The 18,700-nt window shown below is 41.7% G+C and overlaps 1 protein-coding gene and 1 pseudogene across 6 annotated transcripts in view; both read left to right on the plus strand.

The window, feature by feature from the left end:
• kazna (kazrin, periplakin interacting protein a) overlaps positions 1-18,700 on the plus strand; it is a 229,031-nt gene that overhangs the window by 32,433 nt on the left and 177,898 nt on the right. The gene's annotated exons all lie outside the window — the stretch shown is intronic.
• LOC308097368 (DNA fragmentation factor subunit alpha-like) lies at positions 14,196-15,484 on the plus strand (annotated as a pseudogene). Its single transcript has 2 exons — positions 14,196-14,845; positions 15,470-15,484. The product of its transcript is annotated as a DNA fragmentation factor subunit alpha-like (transcript).

The following is an 18,700-nucleotide window of genomic DNA, read 5'->3' on the forward strand; positions in this document are numbered from 1 at the left end:
ACTAAACAGGACGGCAGTGCTCTCCGGGCGGATGAGCCGGTGGGAATTATACAATATCCTCTTAATTGTATGTTCTCTCAAGTAGATGTGAGTCTGAACGATGTGCTTATAAGCTCCTCTTCGGCTACACATCCATACAGAGCGATAATTGAAACTCTCTTGAATTTTTCGCCGGAAACGTTAAAGAGTCAATTCTCCGCCGGGTTGTGGTATAAGGATGAAACGGATATGGATTCTGTCAATGTGGCCGATGATGGGCCTAACCCCGGCCTAGTTAAACGCTCTAAGTATTGTCAAGAATCAGGAGAGTTTGTCTTAATGGGGCCTCTGCATTCCGATATATTCTTCTCGGAGAGGCTTTTGCTCAACAATGTGGATGTTCGACTGAAATTTGTAAAAGCTAAAAGTACATTTACATTGATGTGCCCGACGGACAAAACATATGAGATAAAAATTCTATCCGCCAGCATTTTTGCGAAAAAGGTTGAAGTTTCCCCTCCTGTCATGCTTGGACACTCTGCGGCCCTCATGAAAACCAACGCTCTGTATCCTATAAGCCGTGTGGTTGTTAAAAACTACACCCTCCCTGCCCAGTCAAGAGTGTGTTCACAAGACAATTTATTTCTGGGACGTCTTCCTAGATATCTAGTAATTGGATTAGTGGATCACGCCGCATTTGTGGGAGCCCGCAACCTGAACCCTTTTAGGTAAAAACATTATTTCATATCTAAATTAAGTGCAATTTTACGCATGGGGTATAAAAAGGTCGTTCATAGCCATATAAATCACTGTTTCATTTTCTCTTCTCTAGATTTCAACACTATGACTTGGAATATCTGACTCTGAGTGTTAATGGCCAACACATCCCTGCTAAGCCCTTCCAGCCAAACTTTCCCCTACATCACAGTGTTCGAGAATTTTACAACCTCTTCCTGGCTACAAACAGGCACATGAAAGACTCTGCCCTCTGCATCGATCGTGAAGATTTCGAAAATGGATACTCCCTGTTTGTTCTAAATTTAGCACGGGATGACGAACTTGATGGAGAGGCGTTGTCAGCGGATATTAATGGCACATGTCGATTAGACATGCGATTCAGAACCGCGTTAGCACGCACCGTGAGCTTGGTCGTATATGCCTGTTATGACAGCATGATACAGATTAACTCGAGAAGACAAGTTCTGGTGGAGTTCTGATCATCATATAAAGAGAGAGAGAGAGAGATGGACAGCTATCAAATAGAGTCTATTTTAAGACCTATTATAGGCGCTTCTTTTGGGGGTGTATGGCCCTGCGACCTACTACCATCTAAAATTGTTAAGCGCCCCCTATATCTAGTTGTCAACACGGATCCGAATGATAAACCGGGCCAGCATTGGGTAGGAATAATTCTGGAAAATGAAGATGGGAAGGCGAGCTTCTTTGACTCCTATGGCCATGCTCCTGATACTTTTTTCTACCCCCGGAGTTTTATGGCCTTCCTAGAGAGGAATGCATCGGAGATACAATACAACAGACTTCAAGTGCAAGACGATTTTTCAACCACCTGTGGTGCACATGTCATATTCTTCCTATGCCAACGTTTTAAAGGACTCTCTTTTCTAGAAACGATGAGACTCTATTCTATTAATCTGCATAAAAATGACCTGCTAGTCAGTCGCTTTGTGAAAAAGTTTAGAAAATGTATTACTAGTTTAAGCTTTGTTAAAACCTATAGTCAGAATGCTTGCTCTTTAAAACTATTTAAGGAGTGTCATGACTGCGTGTGATAAATGAATACCATATACTCTCTTTTATAACAATAAATAATTATTTTATTGACATTCATATCATGTGTACAAAGGTGTATTATTTTCATTATTCACTGAACTGAAGCCATTGTTTAGGAGACATTGCCGAACGCCAGCGTGGGTATTCGGCCTCTGTAGGGGGTGTTTCAAAAACGGGGTTCACATTTACAGAAGGTGGCGCTGTAGCGTGAACTCTGTCAAATGGATAAGGGATCTCGACAGCGAGCTTCCGAGTTCCAAGCCGTTTAGGTTTCTTTTTTAGCAGTCTATTCGGAAGTGTTGGAGTTAAGATTCCCGAAGGGTTTTTTAAATCTTGGAGATGTTTCCGGGCGTCGACATTAGATATACTTGTAAGAGGAATATTTAATTCGGAAATTATATTTAAAAATGCATCCCAGCCTGTTGGGAAACTGTCACCCCGAGATCTCGGCTGGGATAAAGTCTTCATTAAATCCAAAATATGTGAGCCCTTAATAGCCGGGCCTTTTTTTATAATGACTTCTCCGGTACGGTTCCATTTTAAGCCGTTTGAATCTTGAAGCTTTTGTAAAATATACCCCGCGTTTTTCTTATTTCTTGGAGCAACCTGTTGTAGGATTTCTTCAATGCTTTCGTCTTGTCCATCCGACCCCAGTGGGGCTTCATCTTTTTCATCTTCTGTCGCGACCCTTTCATCCATAGATGATTCAGAAATTTTTGTTGGTAATTTCAATACTATTTCGCGCTCGTCATCTTCCCCTTTTCGAACCAGAGCTAGTAATTTCTGCAGTAGTATATTATACCTTTTGGCTTTTTCATAAGAGCTGACACCCGGTTCATTCAATACACGCTGCATTTTTGTTTCTAGATCATGTTGGGCTGTTGTGCCGATGGTTTCAGATTGAGAGTTCTTCTGGATTAAATTGTTCAGCTGCTGGGCCGAGACCATAAACATTTTGTTGAAACTGGTCATGCTCTCCGACTCGCGATTAGACTGGCGATGAACGGGATCGCCACACTGAGCAATGGGATTAAAAAACCGCCGGATTGTCTCACAGCCAGGCGTTTTTTCTTCAGACTGTTTTTCTTGTCGGCAAAAAGCTTAATAAACTTCTTCTGTTTCTTCAGTCTGCTATATTGCGTCGTGTTCAGAGGTATATTCCCCTTCAACACATTTAAACATATCTCGCATAGAGAAAGTATGAAATCATCAGAGCTATGAGATATAAAACCATGCCGTTCAGCAGGCCGCAGTGCCGGTAACACTTTTAAAAAGGCCAGGTTCCGTTTTAACCTCTTTGACATCCTCTTAGTTTTTAGACATGTAAACAGCCGGCCACTCAGTATACCGGTCCTCAGTCGAAAACGTTCTGGACACTGCGCCCTTAAATCTATCAATAAATAGGAGTGTGGTTCTTTTGTGGCATCTTCATAGCTTTCCATAAAGAATTTTTTTCGTCCAGGGAACATTTGGCGTGCCAGAATGCACAACTGATTCTTATCACGAGGGTTCTTAAAAACGACCATATATGAGGCATTCAAACTAATTGTTCGCGAGTGTTTGCCTTGATTAAAGAGGTTTTGAACAAGATATAAAACAGACAAGTTTCTATGATGACGGTATTGTGTGAAAGCCTTTCCAAGTTCATCACTATTCGAACCAGCGTCCATGGAATCATCAATAACTAAAAGATTATGTTGACTTGGCGGGAACAAGGTCTCATCGACAAAACTTGATGGAAGACCTTCTATAAATTTTATATCTAACAGATGTGTCAGTTCATCATACATTGGCTGATATGATGTGTAAGACCAAACAATCCTCCCGGGTATTCTTGAAAATACATGATCCATGTTTTGGAGTAGACTTTTCACAAAATAAGACTTTCCAGACCCTGATGATCCTATAACTATGCATGAAAACGGTAACTGTAGTCTAGGGTCGAAATTAACTTCATCCATTTTTCAACGATGGCTGTATTTATTATTATTTCTAAGATATATAAAACAGAGAATCTCACACCTTTATTATGACAAGTGCCACTATATAAGGTGGGGGTTAGAATAGGGATTCAGCACCACGGACAGCACACCCCTCCCCTAAGGACTAAGCACTACTGAATGTGTGACACACGGTTTATTTTATTTTATTTTATTTTATTTCTCGTTCATCATGTCCATACATGTTCATAGAATTAAAAAAACAATATAGGAGTAACACGGAATAAAATGCCCACCCCCTTTTGTGCAATAATATGAGAATGCACTACATAGAGTATATGTTCAACGTCTACGGTCTGTGAATGATTTAGTTTATAGGCTATTGCATCTACTAGCAGTGTATAGAAACAAAAAAGATGATATAATTGAAATGTGGGGTATAATGTTATTTTATTCAAAATAAGGCACACATTTTTCTCAAAATCATCAGCATGTGCTAAATCTCGCACCATTTGTTCCCACCCGTGTAACACAGCCTTCTCTCTCACACAGGTTACAACTATTTCAAAATGTAATACACGTTCAGATCTGACTTTACAATACGTATTATGGAGAGTAACATCATTGACTTGATTACCAATTACATGCTTTAACAATGAACAGATATGATCGGTTAGAAAACCCCCGAATATATATCCCCCAAATGCAGAAATGCAGTTCCCCATAGTCTTATCAATTCGTAGAATCCGATCCTCCTTCTTCTTCCTCTCCACACTCTCTGTACATCCAGAAGCAGACAAAGTTGCTCATAGCATCTTTCTTCTCATGGTCTGCACCAATCAGGACCGTCAAGATCTCGTTGATTTTGTCTTGAATATCATCGGTATTCTTTAGTTCATAAAGAAAGGCCTCACTCGCTCCTTGAATGCGACTCGCTGATGTCAAAAAACCCAGAGTTTCTAGAAGACGGACGAGACCAGGAATAAAACGATCGGTCCAGAGTCTTTTCATCAACTCTCGGAACCTACTGTTGAAATAGTATGACGGCAAGGGGTAGAGACATTCATGCTGGGTCTGACTAGGATGGTCTGTTATACAGCCATAACAATCTTCTTTCAGCTGTTCTCCTATCACTATAGGTAGGAGTGAGGCAATGGCTGCTTTTATTGTATCCAGAAAGAAAGCGCCCAGCAGGCCTTCAGGATGATCCATGGTAAGAGGCGAGTTTAAAGGTGAAGGGGTATGCAGGGTGTACTCTATCGGTCTGAACACATCAGTTGTTTCAGAACAGAGCGGGGGAGAAGGGATGGATCCTGTGTAACCACATTGGAGGTATGAGATGAGTGACTCAGAATTGTACAAGGGTAGATCGGCGGAGGCGCATGAATCAGCAGAGTCTAAGACTGTATAGTAACTCTCCCCATTAGGTCCTTCAATACATGCGTCTTCACAGCAAACGTCCTGACTCGCCATGTTGCAAAGAGTATGGTGTATGCTGGCTGGAACGGGGGGGGAGGTATGCTTTTCTTATATACCGTTGAAAAAAAAGAGGTGGAGTCATGATGCGGGGGGTGTGGAGGATGGGGAGAGGGGGGGCTGTCTCGATCTAGTTCAATCGGGTTCAGTCTAGTTTGGACCAGCAATTTCAATGCTGTCTGAGATAACTATAGCGGTTGCAGGAGACATCGTGAATAGTGTAGCACCCGGCGGGTCAACAAAGTCAGGTTTACACAGATGCACCCGTCGTGCTCTCTTTGGAGGAGACATGGTGATGTCATTTTCCAAAGGACACAGATGGCCTTCGGTGAACCGCTTCTCCAACAAAATCATTTTCTGGACTCTCTGTTTTTGACTTTCGAAGTAAACCTCTAGGTCTTTCAATAACTGCCGGACAATCCATATGTCCTCCAGATGGAAGGCCAGATGGACAGGATAAGACCGCTCTAGCTCCATGGCGGTTTTGGGGAGCCGGACTGAATCACCATCCTTCCTAAATCTTACCAGAAGCCACTGAAGAGACCTGGAACAGTCGACGACGAAGGCCGGGTCGCCCCTTGAATGGGATGGTGCCTCGGGATCCACATCCACAATACAGCTAGCCTTGAATTCACGGTTCTGGCTCCCCGCTTGCATGTAATCACAGAACTCCAGGATCGGCTTCTTCAGGTCTTCAAATTCAGTAGCATACACACGCATATCCCGCATGTTTTCATCAAACACACTCTCTCCAGCTTCGAGTGTCTGCAATGTAATCCAGGGCGATCGATGATAGAAGGGCATGTAATGACATATCATTTTTCGGGAGTGGTTCAGCCGCCAAATGTTCTTATCACTCCCACGGTGGATCAAACCGGTACACGCCATTTTTAGTCTTAATCAATTAATGTATTTTTAAATGAATTAAGCCTTGTGCTGTTTCAGTCCTTTGGGGCTTTTCAGTAGTCGACTGTATGTGTCTTCCCTATTTAAAGAAAAAAATGCCGGAGGAGGAGGTTTTTTTTAAAAAGGGGGCGGACCTTTCTTTCAATTGGTCCATAACGTCCCAACCCCCTTAGGGGCTTCCCGCTTCTTTTTTTTTTTACTGCCCATTATCCCCAGCCTTTTCAAAAAAGTTAGGATTTTCTTAAAGAGTATTTAGCAACATCTTTACTCGTTCACGCTTGCATCTGCCGAACACAGAATCAATGTGGTCCAACACTTCTTGAAACTTCGACAAGTCCGCGGCGTTCAATGCCAACTGGATTGGAAAGAAAATTTCTTTTTCCACCGCATTTCGAGGCTTCAACCCCCCTCCATAATTTTTAGATGTATCTCCACATATACGGATCAGGAACCATGTTAAGCCGCGACTACTGTCAATCAGGTATGAACTGACCCCATCACCACATTCACCATTGATGGAGTTCTGCACACAGTTGCGTGGAGACCTTACAGTCATATAATCTATAAACCTCCGACATGCACTATAGAAGGAATCATAACATTTCTCATCAATTTCTATCTGGCGGAGCTCCGTCAGCGGCCGTTTCTCCTTAAACTGCACTGTAGAGATCGTAACCTTACAGCATTTCCCCTCGTTGAAGCGGACTTTAATTTGATCAGCTATAGGACTGCTCTCCGACAGAATCCACGTACGTTCAGCAGCAGCTAAATCCATTTTCTTAGATAAAGCCATTTTCTATTGTAACACTCGGTGGAGATAACAACTTTATATACTTTTTGATAGAGCCCCCGCCCTTTAGTGCTTCCCGCTTTTTTTAAACATGACATAATTTACCACGCCCATTAAAAAAAATCATCCCGCTCTTTTTTTAGCGCCCTTTTTTTTAGCGCCCTTTTTTTAGCGCCCTTTTTCAAAATTCAAATTTTCCCGCTGGGTGTGGTCTCAAATAGAGGGCGGGACTTCCGGTTAAAAAGGGGCGGGACTTCCGGTTAACACATTAACTGCCAAGACCGTAGTCCTACGGGCCGTTAAATCCAACTGTTAAGCGCCGAGACCGTAGCCCTACGGGCTGTGGTGCTTTTTCCTTTTTTTCGATTTTTTTTTTTTTTCAATTTTCCAGGGGGACCATTTTCAGTGTAACACCACCCGAAATTGACCGGAAGTGCGATCACGTTTTTTGTTTCCCGTCTGCCTTCATTCTAAGTCGTACACAAAAAGCCTTGTAAAACCTGTAATGGGACATGTAGTTTTTCATCCTCGCATTTCCCATGTTAACTTAAACGATCAGAACTCAAACATGGCGGCTCCGTTTGACACGCTGTCTCGACGAGTAGACACCAGGACATGTGCCCGTTGTTTACAAACATTGGATCGGGCAATCTAAAGGATTTTCATAATTTTTATGGCGACCTGAAAAAAACAAAAAACAACAATAAAACCTTGGCACTGGTGAGTACATTATGAGATTAGCCCTTGGCAGTCAATGTGTTAAGAAGGGGGCGGGACTTAGCTGTGACGTCATTTGATGGGTCAATCTGACAGGTTGTGGGTACTTTATTCTCTAACGTGAATAGGGATGCTAGGGTTCGAGACTTCGAGTGGTTAATGTAAAAAAGCAAAAAAACAAAAAAAAGGGTCTTGTCACATAAAGATTTGGCAGCCCACCTGTAGTAACTCTGAGTACCCCCTAGGGGTCCTGGACCCCCTGTTGAAGACCCGTGGTGTAGCTTATTCATCTAGGAATGAAACTTATTGAACCAATTATGCTACCAGAAATCCAGTAATGTGCTGTCCTTTACAAAACTAAGACTTGTTATACGACAAGTAGTAGTCTAGGCATGTAGTCTAGCAGCAATGAATATTTCAAAAACATTCATAAAGTCTCATTCAGTTATCTGCCAAGTCTCTCTCGTCCAACACATAAAATGACAGCCAAAAGAGCAGGAAAAGAATACTTGAATCAAAACCAAAACCAAAATTTCAAGCCCCAGATATATAAACAAACTAATCCTGTCTATCCCCTTGTGATAACACTTTATGGGTGATACTTTGTCTAACAACCCATAGCATTTCATCTTTTCTGTTTCTCTTTTTAATTAATCTCCTCCTCGTTCTCTTTCTCTACTGTATGTACTGATATCATCCTGTGCCAGAATCATGCCTAATGTTGCACGCAGTGAAAAACTCAGTGTTTATTGATCCATTGGTACATCTGAGAATGTGAAAACGTAACCAAATGGACCCTCACATTTGGTTAAAATGTTGAATCAAGTTAAATTGACACTCAGGGTTTTACTGTGTAGCCTGGTCTTTGATCTTGAGTGGCGATTACTGACGGTGGAAGCAGACAGGGCAGCTCTCCTCCCAGTTAAATACCAGAGTAAATGGGAGGGCCCCATTCTCAGGCCAAAAATTCCCCGTTAAATCGGGATAATGGACCTGCGCCGCCCCAATAGGTTATTCTAGCACCTGCTCTACCCGTCACCATTATGCCGACGCCGTTATTTGCGCGTGGAGGTGTGCCCGTGGGCGTGTTGTTGCTATATCCCCCACATTGCAATTCTACAGACACACATGGGTACGGCTTGGGGACGGGGGATAGTGGATTCTAGAAGCACCCGCTGGTTTATAAAATCACCCGTCAAGTGCACACAGACACTACAATGGCTTTGTGCGTTGGACCATGAGCCGTGTTGCCAGCCTTGGAGAGAAATAAGCAACCGCAGTCCGCAGGTCTATGAAAACAAAAAGAAGCAACTCTATAAGGCCACATGAGCACTTCAAACTACTAACTAGAGCTTTCATATCCCCTAAATATTTCAGCCCGGCTCGACTAATAATTGACAAATTAGACCCAGCCCAGCCCGTCAGTCATTTTTCTAAAGAAGCCTTATTTCTCATTAAATCTTGGTAATTCGTTAAGAACAGGAGTCATTCTACCCTAACAGTCTATATTTTATTTAAAAAACAGCTTGGAGCAAATAGGGCTATATAAATATATACACTGCCCCATAACCATTTTAAAAATGATTATGGTTATTCAATGAAATATATGTTTCATAGAATAACCGTAATCATTTTTGCAATGGAGAAATCACATCAAATGTTACCTTCTGGCCGCTGCCTGTGCTTTCATTTGAAGAAATAATCCAACATTTATTTTGAGGTGAAAAAGACATGAAGAAAGTTCTGAAGATCCATTATTTATGTCATGTTATGGTTTAAACTTTAAAGGGAGCTCTCTACTGCTGCGTCATGACAAGACAGTGATTGATTTGACCTAGGCTACTTTAGCGTTGCGCTGCCCTGTTGATTAATTATTTGGCATCAGCTGTGTAGGAATATATAACTATTTTAAATGGCTTTCATATACTCTTGGGGATCTGACTAATATGACAAGTTGCTTATTGTGAACACAATAGCCTACGCTACAAATTAATTAATATGTGAATTTATTTGGATGTAAAAAAAACTTAGACCCGGCTCAGCCGGTGCCGACGGGCCGGGTCGGGTCCCGTTGGGTTTGGGCTAAAATCTTAAGCACTTACATTTTTTATAAGATGATCGGATCATAGTGTGATTTTCATTTTGGCTGCTGTCTCATTAAACCCATGCTGCGGGTCACGGGTGAATATTATATTATAGCCTATATTATATATATTAGCCTATATTATTATTATATTCCCCGCGTAAACGCTACGTTCATGACCCCCCAAAATAACCATATTTGAACTGGGGACCCCCCCATTTTGTTTGACTCGGTTCCACAGATAAATATTGTGAAAATAGCAGATCTACAAGCTCGCCAGGCGTTGGGTGCTCCATTGTGGTCTCGACCCACAGGTTGAGAACCACTGCATTAAAAGCTCCAAGCAAGTTACATGTCTAGTATGTTGTTGACCACGTAATGTAATGTTTTTGGTTTAGTGATAGGCTACTCCGTGGCGCGCGCGCGCCTCATTGTATGCTGTCCAAAATAACAGATCTGTAGGCTGTCGACACGACATGACGCAGCGCCGTTGATAGCTTGTATGTCTGTTATTTTGGGTAGGCGACGCACATACGCATCGCAGCAATGTGTCTGGGTTTGAGAGGCTTTGATTGACGTAAACTTAAAGTTTAGCTCTGTTCGGGATTACTGAACAAAGGTGGATGATGAAAGATAACGGGGACAATATGGATGTAAGTTAACTTTAACTGCGTCACTTCAGAGGAAACTATGGAGCAACTTCAGAGATGTTTACACACCCCTGGAATCCATTAGAACGGTGGAAATAGAACGATAACAGCCAACGTGAGTACATAGGCTATAGACCTTTCCTAAAACTGTCCAATTTATTATACCCATGTGCTACTGTTTGTCTGTGTACCACGTAGGAGCGTTGTCGCAACATGATGTAATTAATTATTTGGGAGCAGCCAGTGTGTACCAATAGTATACATATTTTAAATGGCTTTCATATACTATTCCGGATCTGACTAATATGACAAGCTTATTGTGAACACAATAGGCTACAAATTAATATAAAAATGTATTTGGATAAAAAAGAAGGAAAACAAGCCCAATGTGGCTTATAATAATCAGACCAGGCAACAGTGCAGACAGGTAGATAGGCTAGAGCATATATTGGATCGGGATGACGGCTAGCGCAGTCTTCTCTTAAAGGCAATGGCTTCTGGCACGGTGATTGGTTTTATCATTGTAACGCCCAAACCACACCTATGCATAATGTAACGGGTAGCTCAGGTGTTTGGCGGGTGAGGGGGGTGCCATAGAATACCGAATTTTGCGGGGAAACGCCTCTTGCCTAGTCCGAAATCCCTAATTAGTGGTTTGTTCAAATGTCCCTGGGAATAGGGCCCAGGTGCCAGTCCCACACAAAACCCACGGATCCTGCTGACAGAGCTGACAATGCTGCCTGCACCATAGATAATAGCTCCATGACTATCTCAGGGTTCATGCAGGATGAAACACGCGCGCTCCAACCCACGTTTTATGTCCTCTATTTTCATAGAGACATTTTCTTTTTTTGGAACAAAATGTAGAGGCATTTTCAAAAGACTTACCTGAAGGGTAGAGTGGATTAACATTGATTTGCCATGGCTTAGATAGATTTTTTTGAAACCCCATATTGAAAATAAAGAAATAAAGAGAAATAAAGTTAGGACTAGAATTGGATGAGGAGTGCACTGAGTACCCTACATTATTTTCACAATTTTCTCATGTCAGGCAGAACGATAGCGACCTGATATTGGCAGCCCTAAAATGAGGCAATGGTAGCACCAAGTTATTTTATGGGCCTTTTTGCTTCTATTTTATAGGTACAGTGGAGATTGGCTGCCATAATATTTAAATAAATAAATAAAACTAAAATACAGTATTGATTATATCTCTCAATCCATAGATAGATAGATAGAAACACATGGTTGGTTAGTTCATTGAAGGGGAGGAACATATAGTATATAAAGTTTTCAGACCCTTCTGCAGCACGATGCGGTGCTGATGATAGCATCTGCCCATCACACTGTCACTCCAAACTTACAGCAAAATGTCAGATGCTTTTCAAAGCTATATAAGAGATGATATCCAAAAATATTACCTCAGGACCAAAACAACCGAATAAAAACTAATTTGTCTTTTACCATCTGAAATCGTGTTACTCTAATAATTACACACTCAAACAGGCTTAGGGGATTACAACCTTCTCCGAAACCTAGAATCTGTGCTAAAAACAAACATGAAAAGGATTTGCAAAGATTATTCCTGGAATAGTCGCTTATCACTGAAAAGTAAAAGCTGTTCCAGCATAGTGCAGCTAGAATTGTCAGAAATATAAAAAAAAGCAATAACAAAGTGCACAGCTTACATCCTATTCTCCAGTTTATTTTGGCAGAATGTTGATATAGAGGATGCAGATTTGATTCAGTGAATGTGTTACTGTTGGCTATTTGTGTTAGCCTCTGTGAATGCGCAGCGCTGATCTGAATAATGTCCAGTTATCCCAACGAGCCAGCTGCATGGTTAATACTAACAGTCTCCCCCCCCTCCCATTCCCAATTACAGATAGCAGCATCCCTTGTTTAGCCTGTGCTCAATGCCTCTGGAGGGAAAAGGACACAATTGCCTGCTGAGAAAGCGAGAGTCATTTGTTATAATTTAATATTTATCTATTGGAGGAGGCTGAGTTATCAGAAGGAACTAAATTGAAAGACGGCCAAGCGTGCCCAGACAGAGTCAGCATAAAGAAAATAATAATAATGTATATATATAGCCTATATATGGGGGGAAATAGCCAGCTCTTCTGACCCTCAAGGAGAAAGTGAAGAGATATCAGAGAGAGAGAGAGAGAGAGAGAGAGAGAGAGAGAGAGAGAGAGAGAGAGACTAAATGGAAAGTTTGTTATGTTACTAAAGCTGATGTTGACATTAAATTATTAAGCACAAAAGTACTGTATGACTATGAATCTGATGTTGAACGGCTGAAGTTTAATTAGCCTGAGGCATAATGACATTGCCATGCATGGATGAACCTCAGTGAAAGAGATTTGATGGGAATTGAGCGAATGATTTTTCCCTCTTCCGTTCGCTGCCATGCCTGGCAGCCACCGTGATTTGGTGCTCTGTCTCTTTGTTTATTTTTGTCTTAAAGTTCACACACATGCTTGCACCCACAGCTCTGTGTCTCTGTCCGGCTGTCACACACACACACACACACACACACACACACACACACACACACACACACACACACACACACACACACACACACACACACACACACACACACACACACACACACACACACACACACACACACACACACACTCGCTCAAACGTGACTGTTCGAGAGGATTTCTCGTCACTAGATAAGCCACATTAGATCGCCATGGTTACTCCAGAGGTTAGAGTGATCAACCTATCAGGCACCGTATTTGGGCACAGCGGTCAACCTAGGATTCCATATTTGGACATGGCTGACCCATGGTGACCTCATCACGATGGCAGGAGCAACTCAATCAGACTGCATGAAGGGTAGCGCAGTGAGCACAGTGTAACTTGTGCTGGCGAACTAGCTACAACTAAACTGAGCTTGATTTCAGCAGTCCATTTTTCAGTGACTGAATTTCAATAGCGAGTCAAATAACCTGCTGTATGACATATATATATATACATGTAGGCCAGACATCATTTTCACAACATTCTCCGCCAGGCTTTCAACAAGAAATGTGACCTCCATTCCTCCGTTGCAACAGGCGAAGAAGGGCCTCAAATCAGAGCATCCAATCTATTATAAATACTCAGCGGTGGAAGAAGTACTCACCACAATATAGGAAAAACTTGGTTACAAGTAAAGGGCTGGTGTTAAGAACGTTTCCGAGCATACTTGCCAGCATTAGTCGTAAACGGATACCACGGCAAGTTAGACCGTGTTCAGGATGCCTGGAACCCCATATATGGAGATAATTGACCAATTCAATTCCGTAATCCCCATGTATGGAGATAACTGACATACCCAAGTCTGACATCATAGACTCCTCCTGGAACTCCATATATAGAGCTAACTGAAACCTCCAAGCCTGACATCATAGACTCTATCTTTGAGCATGACCAACCTCGGGACTCCATATATGGATATGACTGACTCACAGTGACATCACCGGGATGACACCAGCACCACAGCCAACGATATAAAAGCCAAGGGACTCTCCGGATTAGATCAGATCCATCTGCGATACCCAGAGACATCAACTGCCTCTTAAGATACGCAGCATCAATACAGATCCCACTGATTCTCCTTCTCCCTCTTCTGCCAAGGGGCATCTCGGTTAGTTCTTGCTTGGATATCATCATAGCGGGTCTTGATTCAGGTTTAAACAACCAGTCGAGGATTTTGTCTTTTATAGCTGGTATTCAACATTTGATTTGAGCAAAAGTACAAAAGTATTGGCATCAAAATATACTTACTCTGCATTCAAAGAGTAAAAGCGGTACTAGTCTTGCTTCTTTATACATTATCTTTAGCTTTTGTCCACGTTAGTAGGATGACAGAAGTACCTTGTAAGGTGTGTAATTTCACACGACAAAAATCCTATGGATTGGTCGTGCCCTCTTTGGGTCAGCTGAGGATAAAAGGATGTGAGTTCCTTGGTTTCAGCCCCGATGCCCCTGTTTCAGTTGTCCTAGAAGATGATGGGACGATAGTGGAGGATGAGGCCTACTTTTTGTGTTTACCCAGAAACACGAAGTTCATGCTCTTGCAAGAACAAGAGACCATGACTCTGCCCAGTGCGGACGGCTCTTCCAGTGAACCAGAGTATTGGCAGATACTAGCCCAGCAGCTGAAACAGGACCGTGCCAGTATCTTCCTTATGTCAGAGGCAGACTTAGCGATCTTGGTTGAACGATCTGTCCCTGAGCTGGCCTCTGAATTAGGCTTCCCGCAGAAGAAGGTCGAGATGCTTCAGGAGAGCCTCCTGAGGGTATTGGACCACAAAGAGGAGGAAAGACAGTCCAAGGAGCTGCTTGAGCTCTACCTCAGGGCTGTAGAGAGAGAAGATGGAGAACAGACAAAGCCCAGCCAGCCCAGGCAGGATGTAGATGGTGACATGGATGTAAAACAAGCCCGGAGACCAGACTCTCATCCGAGGAGCTGCAGATGGTGGTGGCCAAGGGGCCAGCAGTCATGGCTAAGGTGCTGGGTTGTCGCGGGTATAGCAGTGGCGGGTATAGCAGTGGCAAAAATAGGGGCCTATATGTATTAGGGATAAATGTCCATATTGCTGGAATCCACAAATGCTGATTGATGATGTCACCACTTACATCAGCCATGTCAAACTGGTGTTTCGCGGGCCGTTTGTGGCCCGCGACGTCGTCAAATCTGGCCCGCGAGGTGATTTGAGAAAACGCCATTTAATACTACCTCTAATGGAAAAAAAAAAAAGAGAGAAAAGAAAAGGCAGAAAAAAACGGCAGCGCCCAGCAGCTTCTTAGGCTGCCTGGTCAGTGGGTCTGAATACTGGACAAACTTGTTCTATGAGAACAATGGCCAAGCCGTGAAGCCACAGCCAAGGTCATTAACATACAGAGGACCATCACCATTCAACTCTACCTGTACTGGAGAGCGCTTTTTCAACAGCATCACAAATCCGGTAAAACACCGTTGTATGGAGAAGTATATATCCGTTGCGTCTCTCGTCTGAGGAGTAGAGTGGCTGCATTTCTCCCCTCACCCCCCCCCTCCCTCCCTCTCCCTCCCTCCCTCCCTCCCTCCCTCACCCACCTCTCCCCCCTCCCTCACCTCTCCCCCCTCACACAGCAGCGTCTCAACTGAAGGTAGTGAGAAAGGAATAGGCTTCCTTTGTAACTGTTCTCATCTTGAACTAGAATCCACTTGTCAGAGGGTGTAACATTCGTAGGTTAGTCAACGATAGTTTGTAGGGCAAAATAATTAACACCAGCTGTGAACGCTTGACTTTGATTGTGTGTGTGTGTGTGTGTGTGTGTGTGTGTGTGTGTGTGTGTGTGTGTGTGTAACCTCGCGTCACCAGTCTTTCTCTGTGTGTGTGTGTGTGTGTGTTTCTGTTATAGCGCCACCAGCAGGTTAAATTTAGTAAAACACATTTTCAGAACAAAATGCCTCAAATCATGCAATAAATGGCACACTTTTCACATTGGCCTATTATAGCGCCACCAGGAGGCCAAAATAACCTACTTGACCTGGCGGAGACCTGTGCTCCGAGGAGCACTTTTTCTAGTTTAATTTGCAATAATTCAACTGTATGGCATGCTAATGTTTTGAGACATATTGTATTATATTACTACACAATAGTAAATAAATAATTCTACACAATAAATAAACTTTAGTTTTAAATAACTGATCTAAATATGGATTATAGTTATGATAAGTGAGATGTAGTGGAGTAGAAGTAAAAGTACTGGAAATTGGAAATACTCTAGTAAAGTAAAAATACGTCAAATCTTTACTTAGGTACAGTACTTGAGTAAATGTAATTAGTTACTTTACACCACTGTTGTTCTATAAATCTAATTATTTAACCACCCACACTACCAGGTATTGTTTAACTTCAAATTGAATTATTCTACTTAAAATGGTTTATTATTATTATTATCATTATTATTATTATTATTACAATTATTATTATTATTATTATTATTATTATTATTATTATTATTATCACAAATTGCATTGTTTGTTTTTAATGTCAATAATTAAAGTAGCTAATCTTCATAAAACATTTTTAAAGTGATATACTGTTATGTCACAGCAGTGACTGAGATGTAGTGGAGTAGAAGTAAAAGTACTGGAAATTAGAAATACTCTAGTAAAGTAAAAATACGTCAAATCTTAGGTACAGTACTTGAGTAAATGTAATTAGTTACTTTACACCACTGTTGTTCTATAAATCTAATTATTTAACCACCCACACACATTACCAGGTATTGTTTAACTTCAAATTGAATTATTCTACTTAAAATGGTTTATTATTATTATCATTATTATTATTATTATTATTATTATTACAAATTGCATTGTTTGTTTTTAATGTCAATAATTAAAGTAGCTATTCTTCTTAATACATTAAAAAAAAGTGATATGCATAGTTAGTAGCATGTGTCTGAGTGCGTGTGAGCGCGCATGTGCGTCCGCAACTGGTTCCGGCCCACCTCAAGTCACCATTTGACCAATCTGGCCCCAACCCCAAAATGAGTTTGACACCCCTGACTTACATCATACTAGCACTGTACTAAATTATGCCACTCACCTACGCAAACCACTTGAATTCTATCATCTCACAAAGGTGAAGAATAGCACAAGTATGAGTGTGATTTGCATAAGTCATGTTTATCTAAGGTATGTTGGACTGAATCACTTATGTGTCCATTATGGGTCTTTATGTTAATGAAAATGTGATGCTGTGAAAAAATGCCTTAAAAAGATCCTTGGCAAACTCAAGGTCTTTTCGTGATGGTTACTCAGATAGGTCAACCAGTATGTCTGGACTGTTTTAGGTCAAAATATATTTTTTTTTAATTTCTTTTTAATTAGATTGAATGCAGCACGTAGTTAAGTGACAATCAGCAACTTCCAGCTAATGAATACAATTGTTTTGGTCCTGTTGTTGATAATATATAATATTGCCATTTCTATTTTAGATTTGGAGACATTTAATGTAGCCAGAGTGCTTTTTTAATGAAACTGTGTATGAATGTGAAAAATATGTTGTGTATGATCTATCTAAGAGCCAGCGATCTCTGGGGCGATCCAGGGGGTCCCCAGCAAAAGTAGTTAATATAGCATCACAAGCATTTTAACCACTTTATCCATTTATGTTAGTTAGCTATTCAAAAATAGCAGATCTACAAGCTCACAGCGTGTCACTTCGTGCCGCGCTGCGTGCTTGTACATCTGCTATTTTTGAAACATTTAGAAAAATATCGAAAAAGTTTGGAAACTTTTGAATAATTTAGCTTTTTCTTTTTACATAAATCTTCTCTTCTGGGGGTCCCTGGCACAAAACATTTTCAGATGGGGGTCCGTGGCCAAATAATACAATACAAATACAATTTGGGGGTGCTTGACACAAAAAAAGTTTGAGAACTAATACTGCTTTAGATCCAACTGTGAGCCTTTGTGGGAGCGCTTTGACAAGCAGCTGGCGTAGCTCTGGTCACAACGGAGTTGGGTAATTATGCTAAAGTACAAGCAGGGCCAGGAAACGGCCGTCATTATACTGACCCGCCATCAGAGAGAGCACTCACAGCTGGAGGACAGTGTTGCCAGATCTTGCGAGAGACATAAGCAACCAGGTCTATGAAAACAAGCCTACATGAGCACTTTAAACCTATATGCATCGGGCTATTTGAAAATAGACGATCTACAAGCTCACAGCGCCTCACGATGTGACATGATGTGAGCTTGTAGATCTGCTATTTTCAAACAAACCAAAAAAGCTAAACATTTTAACAGCACAAATCTGGTATGGGGGTCCCTCCCTGGCACAAAATATTTGTATATAGGGGTTCGTGGACAAATACATATTTATTTGGGGGTCCTTGACATGAAAATGTTTGAGAACCACTGGTTTAAACAACATTAGGAAGCAAGCCCAAATAAGAAACTACACTTTACAATCAATCCCAAAAAACTAAAACCTGCAAATACCAATAATTTGCAAGCAACTTGCACAAAAACAAGCCCAAAGTCGCTTATAATAAGCAGACATGGCAACACAGCTGGAGGAGCCGGGGAGGGAAGGGGAAGCAGCCCTTCTGCGGCTTTGTTTCCGCTCGTCCAATGGTGTGCACTGCAACACAATCGAACGAGTGGATTGTGTGGATTGTGTGGGTAGTTGATTGCAGTGATTATACTGAAAAGTGGCCTAATTTGCTTTTATGAATAATGTGTATTACTTACACGGTGTTACAGTATTTCAGTTAGCACTGTTCGTGAGGCCTGGGGCCAAGCATAATTGTTATTCATGTCAGTTAAGCCATTTAAGATTTGTAAAGGGGCAGTGGGAATTCC

Source organism: Gymnoscopelus braueri (genome assembly GCF_963280865.1).
Source record: "Gymnoscopelus braueri genome assembly, chromosome: 12".
In the NCBI taxonomy this organism is placed as follows: domain Eukaryota; kingdom Metazoa; phylum Chordata; class Actinopteri; order Myctophiformes; family Myctophidae; genus Gymnoscopelus; species Gymnoscopelus braueri.